We start from the raw sequence: 10,000 nt of genomic DNA on the forward strand, positions 1-10,000 counted from the left end.
AGGAAAACCAAATGTATTTTTTTTTTCCAACTTTAAAGCCTTGACAATCTTTAAACAGAGAAGTTGAAACAAATAGCACAGTTAACACCTGTTGAATATACATCTTGAGCACTTATCCTATCTGGAAAGACTTTAGATCTCCTGGGAACTCAAGGGTGAGCCTTGATGATGATGTCCAGGAAGAGGTGGAGAACCAAGAGCAAGACCTTTGAGGGTCACAGAAGTGAAGCAAAGAGGGCAAGAACAGCACACAAAAAGTGAGTTTATCGGCAGGCATCCTTATGGTAAATAACCTGAGCGGCTGGCCTTTAAGGGTCTGACTTATCCATAGACAAAGACCACCACCATTAAATTCCTCTTCCTGTGGCAAAGTTAGATGTGTCCATACTGCCTTCTAAGTGACCAGGATGACTCTCAGATTGACTAGCTACCTGTCATTAACCAGCCTGTTGGAGGAAGTGGCCACCACCCCACCTAAACACACAGTGATACTTTGGAGCAGTATATCAAAGTGTGGTTTGGGGGCTGGTGCAGTGGGTTAAGCTGCTGTCTACAGCACTAACATCCCATATGGGCACCAGTTCAAGTACCAGCTGCTCTACTTCCAGTTCAACTCCCTGCTAATGCACCTGGGAAAGCAGCGGAGGATGGTCCAAGTGCTTGGGCCCCTGCACACATGTGGGTAGCTCCTGGCTTCAGCCTGGCCCAGTCCCAGCCATTGCAGCCACTTGGGGAGTGAACAGTGAACCAAAAAAAAGATTCTCTCTCTTTCTCTCTCTCTCTCTCTCTCTCTGTAACTCTGTACTTTGCCTTTCAAATAAATAAAATAAAGCTTAAAAAAAAAAAGGTCCGGGGCCAGTGCTGTGGCATACTGGGTAAAGCTGCCACCTGCAGTGCCAGCATCCTATATGGGTACTGGTTCAAGTCCTGGCTGCTCCACTTCTGATCCAGCTCTCTGCTATGGCCTGGGAAAGCAGTGGAAGATGACCTAAGCCCTTGGGCCCCTGCACCCACATGGGAGACCCAGAAGAAGCTCCTGGCTCCTGGCTTTGGATCAGCTCAGCTCTGGCCGTTTCAGCCATTTGGGGAGTGAACCAGAGGATGGAAGACCTCTCTCTCTCTCTCTCTCTCTCTCTCTCTCTCTACCTCTCTACCTCTCTACCTCTCTGTAACTCTTTCAAGTAAAATTAATTAAATCTTACAAAAAAAAAAAAAGTCCAGCTTGACTTATATAAAGATCTAAGACCTGAGGTTCTCTGAAGAACCCAGCACAGAGGAGGATCACCACCACAGGTGGTCACGCCTCCACGCTTGCCAGTTCCTCTGTGTAGGCTGGAATTGTGCCCTTAAGAGGATTAAGCACCTGTTCCCAGTGGTAACAAATCCATTTCAGGAAGTACAGATATTTTCCTTTTTTCTGTCCCCTGCTATGTTTACTTGTGTCAAGATATACTCATTGTGAGTTTGCAAAAGAAAGAGTCAAAAAGAACAAAGGTACTATTTTTCTGTCTCAATTCGTCTTTGGTTTTGCAGCCCTCAAAAAAAAAAAAAAATCAAAGCACTTGGATATTTTTGGTTCTTTCTTCCTGTTTCATAGATGTGGAAATTCAGCCATGGAGAAAAACAGGTTCTTTTCAAGCACACTCAAGACACTGACAAAAACAGATCATGAATGAGGTCACAAAGAAATTTCAATGAATCCCCAAACATCAGCAGGATATGAACTACGTGTTCTACCATTATACAATAAAATTCAAAATTCTGTAAGTCCCATAACTTTGGAAACTAAGTAAGACAACGCTTAAAGTCTTGAGTTAAAAAAGAAACCACAGTTAACAGAACGTAGAAAGAAAACTTTACAGTAGAGACCTTAACCATGTGATATCATGTGCTCCGGGATGACAAGAACAACATTTTTCCTGTGACAGTCTCTAGAATTTATTTTTTAAAATTGTTTTAATAATAAAGTATTTTCTAAATAATGAAAAAAAATTGTTTAAGAGGCACACATACACACACACATACACAAACATACACAGACTTCCCATCCGCTGGTTCACTTCCCAAATACCCAAGAGATGGGAACTCAATCCAGGTCTCCTACATGGGTGGGAGGGACCCATTCTAGGTCTCCCACACAGGTAACAAGGGCCTCAATCCAGGTCTCCCATGGGGCAGCAAGGACTCCTGTACTGGAGCCATCACCACTGCCTCCCGGGGTGCATTCAGCAAGAAGCTGGAGTGAGGAACAGAGCCGGTTCTCTGGCGCAGGTGCCCTGCAGAGGAATGGCTTGACCACCGTGCCAAATGCCTGCTCCCTTCCTTCAAATTTATAGCTTCAATTCTTTCATCAGAAAACATCAGACAAACCCAAATTGAAAGACAGTTTGTATCTGACAAGTAATTTTCAAAAGTCTGAGAGGCACTAGAGACAGGAAAGAGAAATCACCACAGAGGAGACACTGGAGATGGAATCATTTCGGGAAGGAAAGGAGTAAGAGGGAAAAGGCTGGAGACAGAAAGAAGAAAAGGAAGGTTGTGAGGCTTTGCCCATAGTCAGGAGGAGATGAAGGCTTCGGGACCTGAATTCTTATTCCCCATTTCATAGTAGCTATTTTCTTGATATTCAGCATATCTCCCATATGCCTCTACTCCCAGTCACAACCTCCCCAAAAAAATGGACAGAATTTGCCAAAGAAAATACAGACATCAGTCCCTGCAACTGTCAATCCTGAGAACAAACTTGAAGTACGCAGCCATGCTCTGTCACCTCTTTCTGTATAGTTTTGATAAAAGTATTATGCCAGATGATATTATTTGCATCATCTATGGTATTTAATTATTTTACTAAGTTAAAATTCTAACAATGCCTTCAGTTCTGATATCTATTATGTATCTTAGATTAATTATTATTTATTGTAAAAAGCCTGAGATTATTTACAAAAACCAAAATTGTAAACCTTTTAAAAAAGCTAAATATATTATTACACAAATTGTCACTAACTAATTTAATACTCCAACATTTCTAGAAGTTCACACTATTATGTGATAAGACCTCAGTTACTGATAATACCATCATTACTATAATTTGACAGCAACAAGCTATAATGGAGCATTGACTGGATGCCAGGATCAGCTGAGGATAACATACTGAGAGAGACGCCATCTGTCTTCATGGAACTTGTTGTCCAGTAGAGGAGACAAACATGAACAAGGAAACAAATATGAGGTAATGATTACAAATTGCTATCAAACGAGGTAAAGAAAGAGTCCTTTAGTAAGAAGAACGGGCCAGGGAGTGAGGGGAGGGGAGCTGATTTGATTTGAGTTTCCAAGGAAAGCCTCTTTGAAGAGGTGACTGCTCCTGTTTTTCTAAAAAAGGACTTAAGACTCTGAGCTAAGAAATTTAACTTAAGAATTAAAACTGGCCGGCGCCGTGGCTTAACAGGCTAATCCTCTGCCTTGCGGCACCTGCACACCGGGTTCTAGTCCCGGTTGGGGCGCCGGATTCTGTCCCGGTTGCCCCTCTTCCAGGCCAGCTCTCTGCTATGGCCAGGGAGTGCAGTGGAGGATGGCCCAAGTGCTTGGGTCCTGCACCCCCATGGGAGACCAGGAGAAGCACCTGGCTCCTGGCTTCGGATCAGCGAGATGCGCCGGCCGCAGCGGCCACTGGGGGGTGAATCAACGGCAAAAAGGAAGACCTTTCTTTCTGTTTCTCTCTCTCACTATCCACTCTGCCTGTCAAAAAAAAAAAAAAAAAAAGAATTAAAACTAAGACTTTAAGCATTTAGGACACTGTACAGTGAGTCTTCAAAAAGTTCTTGGAGGGGCACGGGTTTAGTCAAGAGAATCAACCACTTCCTGCCAATGCAGAACCAGGGAGCCTGCAGTGATAGTTCAAGTCATTGAGTCCTTGCTACCCACCTGGGAAACCTCCGTTGAGTGTCTGGCTCCTGGCTTTGGCCTGGCCCAGTCCCAGCTGTTGCAGGCATTTGGGGATTGAACTAGAGGGTGGGAGCTGTGTGTGTGTGTGTATGTGTCTCTCTCTCTCTCTTTGCCTCTCAAATAAATAAATAATACACAGGGCATGGTGCTGTGCCACAGGAGGCCTCAGTCTGCAGCCCCAGCATCCCATATGGGCACTGGCTGCTCCACTCCTGATCCAGTTCCCTGATAATATGCCTGGGAAAGCAGTAGAAGATGGCTCCTGGCTTCGGATCAGCACAGCTCTGGCCGTTGTGGCCATTTGGGGAGTGAATCAGCGGATGGAGGATCTTTCTGTCTCTCCTCCTCACTGTCTATAACTCTACCTGTCAAATTAAAAAACAAAAAACAGAATCTTCCATCTCCTAGTTCATTCTGCAATGGCTGGAACTGGGCCAGTCTGAAGGCAGGAGCCAGGATATTCTTCTGGGTCTCCCACATGGGTGCAGAGTCCCAAGGACTTGGGCCATCTTCTGCTGCTTTCCCAGGTGCATTAATAGGGAGTTGGATTGGGAGTGGCAAAACCTGGACAAGAACTGGCACCCATTTGCTACATCACAACACCGGCCCCCATTGTGTGATTTTTGCACAAAATGTTGAAATCCTCAAATGGCATTTCTGGTATTAACCCAATAGAAAGAAGATGACACAGACCAGGCACTGGATTTTTGGTGAAGTATCATGCCATTTAGACTTTCTCAAATACTAAGTTGGCACTAAACTTAGGTATTCTGAATGGCTAAATTTTCTGCTGCATGTCTACTGACATTGTATCTAATGAATTGAAGAAAAACCTATAGGTCAGATAGCAGACAATGGGAAATGACTTCACATTCTAGAGGGGAACAATTTAGTCACTCATATTCCATCTTGTTTAAGCAAAGTAGCAGAGAAATGGGCTGCACTTCACCAGGGGAGGAGACCAAACTATTTCTCAATAAATAACAAAAAGTTTGAACTTGTTTAAGAATATGGCCCAGTATTTTGGAGACCACAGAATTTGACATCGTTAAACAGTAAGACATCCATTTCACACCACTCCCCCACCAACTAAAACACAGCCTATTTCCATTACCATTTGGCCACACTGACCACAAAAGAACTTCACCATGGGCTCTGCTCAGAATTTCTTTCCAAGCAGAATTACATCATCATAGGTCTGCCAGGATGGCTTATCAGTCCATTGAATGAACAAAGCTTTTATCTGGAGTTATTTAATAAAGTCCATTTAAAAGCTAGACAATGACCATGAAATATAATGATTTTGATTTCAGCATAATTGATGCTCGGCTGTTCTTTCTGACAGCAATCCACCCAAAAGTTCAGCTGCATCTTAATAAAGCAAATACAAGCATTGTCCTGGAAGAGGGTGCTTCCGTTCCTTCCCATTCATGCTAAAGTAGGCGTGCATCTAGTCCACACCCTTTCTAGACAGGAAGTAAAGAATTGTGATTGAGACCTATTAATAGCTCTTCTGTACAGTGATCTGCCCTCAAGGAGACCCAACAGGCCAGTCCACTGCAGTGGCTTTTAGTGTGGTAAGCCTGGGCTTCTGCAGAAGTCAGCTTGTGAAGAGCCCTGGCAGCTCTGCCAGCCAAGAGTTGGATCACTGGAAGTGGACCTGCCCTGGAGTTGAAGGACTTCAGGTCAGAGCCACAGATCTTTTTGGCTCTAAGCTGAAAAGCCCTTCACTCAGCCCAGCTTCCAAAGCGACCACTGCAGTTGAGGGGATGGCCAAGTAGGGTCAGCAACATTGCAGGCAAAACTGTAAATTTCCTGTTATAGATGCCACCTGCCTTTACCTGGCCAGCTCTCCTCCCAGACCAGCTAGGTAATGGAAGTCAACAGGGTGCCTTCCCCAAGAAGGTTCACACCTCCCTTAGGATGTACCCTATGTGAAGAGATAGATAAGTCTGGGCCTCATAACTTATAAGGCCTAAAGCCCACCAGATTATTATCAAGCCCCTTCTGTCAGGTTCTATTTGCCTCTCAATCAGCAAACTTAGTTGTGGCTTAGACAGCACCTTTCTTGGGTCCTCTAATAATGACTTTGTCCTTTGTTCTAGACCCTGACTAGCCCACTTGGGTCTCATTCCTTTGTAATCATAACCTCTACTCTACCACCATTGGCTCTACTCCTGACCTGTGTGTACCGATGGTCCTCTCCTCCACTTAATGTTGTACGATTATTCAGACTTTCTCCACAGACAAACCCCTCTACCTGCAAAAGTTGAGTGGCCTTTCTCCCGGTCTTGGCTGGGATCAGATTTAAACCACGTCCATCAAACAATCCTCACAAGGGTCCAGGGACCCCCCATTTCCTCTCCTCTATGAAATCCTTTCATTACCTGGTTAATGCCACTCTTAGGATCATTGGTTGCTATTCTCACCCTGACTTATATACTACAGTGTCTGTTTAAGTGTTTACAGCAGGTGATAATGGAATGAACCAAGGCCTTCAGCAACCAGGCAGTCAACCAAATGCTTCTCCATCCATACATGCCTGTCCCTGCGGAGCCCCAAGATACCCCCAGCGGGCCCCTGTAGACGACGTCCCCAGTCAGCAGGAAGTAGCCAGAGAGACTCATCGTCGCCCCCTTTCCTATCATCAAAAGGTCGGGAGGTAGCTTTGGGATCCGCATGGAGGGAAGGCCTATACTTCCGGGAATGGAAAGTTCCTACCTGTACTTGCGGGGGGGGGGGGGGGGGTCCTTGTCAAGGTCCCTGCGGGTGCCTACTAAAGGTCAACCAATGAGGATCAGACCCGCCTCAACCTTTAACCCCCATGCCCTGATCTATAAAAGGAGCTCTCCCAATCTCTGACACGTGACTTCCCCGGCCCCCGCTCTGTTGCTCTGTTGGGACTGGGGAACCTTGCCAGGGAGCAGAACCCCACTAAAAGCCTATGAATTAAAAAAAAAAAAAAAAAGAATTGAGTAGTGGATGTTCATGTTAAAGCTGAGACTGGATTTGATTTGATGGAGGAAAGAAATTGGCCATTGAAAGTGCTGAGGGATCCTGTTTGTCTCTTGTCCCCAGATAATGAGAATATGAATGCTGGGGTGCTTGGAGCACCCCACGTATATGAGCTGAGGTCTCTACCCAGGGAAGCATCCCACTGACTGGAAGCAGAAAGAAGGGGAAACACAGGAGTCATGGTTTGAGACCTTCCTCACCAAACTTTTCCTGTCCACATGGGTTCCTCCCAGCAGCCCAAGAGCATCAGATATCAGTTTATTTCCATGTGGCTTATTCTACAAGGGTTATATTTTATTATTATAAAGTTCTGACCTTAGTTAAAGTCATACCTAGACTTTAAGAATACATCCTAGGGGCAGGCAGTTAAGATACTGCTAAAGATGCCCATATCCCATTTCAGAATGCCTGGGCTCAAGCCCTGGCTTTGCTCCTGACTACAGCTTCCTGCTAACACACACCCTGGAAGGCAACTGGTGGAGGGTCAAGTAGTTGGTCCCCTGCCACCCACATGGGAGACCTGGATAGAGTTCCAGGTTCTTGGTTTCAGTCTCATCCAGTCCCAGCTGTTGCAGGCACATGGGGAATGAACAATGGATGGGGATATTCTCTCCCCTCCTTTCAAATAAATAAATAAAAATTTTAAAAGAGTTCACCATGAAGCTCTTTTCTAACTACTCTTCCTCAAAGTGCTCCTATCCAACTCCCTCTATTAAATATTATGTAAAAGCTAAAAAAGAAAAAAACCCTACTCTCTGACATATTTCGCTTCTACTTCATGTGTCCAGTTGCCAACTTGACATCTCCACTTAGAGTTCAACAAGCAACTCAAACTTCACATTTCCAGACTCCTGATTCCTCTTACCTCCAATCTGTGCCTCTTCATGTTGCTCCACTTCGGAAAATGCTATCACCTTTCAATCAAGCCAAAGACTGCCAGAGTCTTCCTTGAGTCTCTCTCTTTTTCTTTTGTAGCCTAGAAACCTTTTATTTAAGGTATACAAACTTTATGCATTTCATAAATACAAATTTAGAAACATAATGATTCTTCCCACCATACTCTCACTCCTGCCCACACTCCACCCTTCTTCCTCCTCCCTCTCCTGTTCCCATTCTTATTTTTTACAAAGATCCATTTTTAATTACCTTCAGTCGCTGTGTCCCTCACACCTTCAGCCTAGCCCTTCAAGGAGCCTATCCATCAATAAATCCTGTTGCTATTCCACTACAACATATTCCTACCTATTCACCTCTCCATCCAAACCACACTACCCTCATCCAAATCATTACCATATCTTGCTTGGACTCCAGAACATTGCTTCATCTTTCATTCAAGGGACATCTTAAATGTCATCACTGAAGAAAGGCCTAGAAGATGTACAGAGGAAGGATTATGTGGTGAGCCACCAAGTGGAGAGGGACAGGGAGAAAGCTCATCTTTATGTGGTCTCTCCTTATAAAGCCACCACACTTTGTTCATCAGGGACCCACCCAGCAACCTAATCTAATCTAACCACTCTCCAAAATCCCCTTCTTCAGACACCATAACTAGATTAAGTTTCCACCTTTAATTCATTAACCATTAGCACTAATCCATTATCCAACATAAGACATTGGGGACCAACGTTCAGTACATGGCCCTTGGAGAATACCTAAATTAATAACCAAACTATAGCACAGACTTCTTTCAACAGCTCACACATTAATATTTTAACTAACAACTATTGAATATTTTCTGCATGTGAGAAACTGTGGACATTTTCTATACATGTTATCTCATATTACATCCTTGTACAGCTTGGTGAAGTGTGTACAAATAGATAAGTGGCAAAGCCAGGATTAAAAAGAAAAAACAATCTTATCCCAAAGTCCCAAGCTCTTTACTACCCTATTAATATTATGCTCCTTTCAAATTGACCAAGTTCCTTGAGGACACTTGCCCAGAATAAAGCAGCTCAAGGTAGCTCAGCCTCCATTTAGAGCTGCGTGGTTCTCTTCTAGAAGGTCCCAGCTCTTGTGCTCTTTGGTTGTGCTTTTGATTGGAGAGCACGTGGAGATCAGCACTTTGCTATAAAAGACAATTTTTCCCATGATGCGCATCCTAAAAATGCAGCAAGACATTATCCAAAACATTCTCTAAGTTAATTACTGAATATCTGAACATTCTGCTGAACTGGGCAATTACATATTTTCCAAGATTCAAGTCCCCCAAATTAATATTTAACAAACTTCCTTTTTATACAAGGAATGTTTCAGTTCTTGTTGGGATCAAGTGAGTGTGTGTGTATATATATATATATATATATATATATATCCTTGAAAGGCAATATAAAATATTATACAGATATAATCACAGAATTCTGGAAATAAGAAATAGTCCCTGATTTCTCAAAGGTAAAAAGCAAGATAGAAAGAAAGACCTGTGGTTGCAGGTCTAGTAGTTTATAGAATAAAATTGCATTGCTTACCAGGTTCAATTGTCAATCTGAAACTTAGCAATGATCTTTTCAGTATTTTAGCTGGAGTTAATAAATATGACTTCAAACCTTTAAAATAATACCAGTGATGTTTATGATATTGTTGCACACAATTTTTTCTAGGTCTAATATTTTATATTATTTAAACTTTTCAAACTTAACAGTCTTCCATAAAATAAGCAAGGAATGTGCTTTCATCTTAATGTTTCCAGGAAAAACAAAAAAAATTTCTATTATTGATAAATGATCTCTTCAAACATTGTCACAGATTGGGGCCAACACTGTGGCGTAATGGGTAAAGCTGCTGCCGGCAGTGCAGCATCCCATATGGGCGCCAGTTCATGTCCTGGCTGCTGCACTTCCAGTCCAGCTCTCTGCTATGGCCTGGAAAAGCAATGGAAGATAGTCCAAGTCCTTGGGCCCCTGCATCCACGTGGGAGACCCAGACCCAGAGGAAGCTCCTGGCTCCTGGCTTTGGATGGGCCCAGGTCTGGCAGTTGCAGCCATTTGGGGAGTGAACCAGCAGATGGAAGACCTCTCTCTGTCTCTCCCTCTGGATGTAA

At 43.6% G+C, this 10,000-nt stretch overlaps 1 protein-coding gene across 1 annotated transcript in view; it reads right to left on the minus strand.

The window, feature by feature from the left end:
- CRADD (CASP2 and RIPK1 domain containing adaptor with death domain) overlaps window positions 1-7,887 on the minus strand; it is a 212,254-nt gene extending 204,367 nt beyond the window's left edge. Inside the window, exon 1 of the mRNA XM_062203123.1 lies at window positions 7,826-7,887. The gene's annotated coding sequence lies outside the window, so the exon portion shown is untranslated. The remainder of the gene's footprint in view (window positions 1-7,825) is intronic.
- Window positions 7,888-10,000: the final 2,113 nt, after the last annotated feature.

Source organism: Lepus europaeus, chromosome 10 (assembly GCF_033115175.1).
Source record: "Lepus europaeus isolate LE1 chromosome 10, mLepTim1.pri, whole genome shotgun sequence".
NCBI lineage: Eukaryota > Metazoa > Chordata > Mammalia > Lagomorpha > Leporidae > Lepus > Lepus europaeus.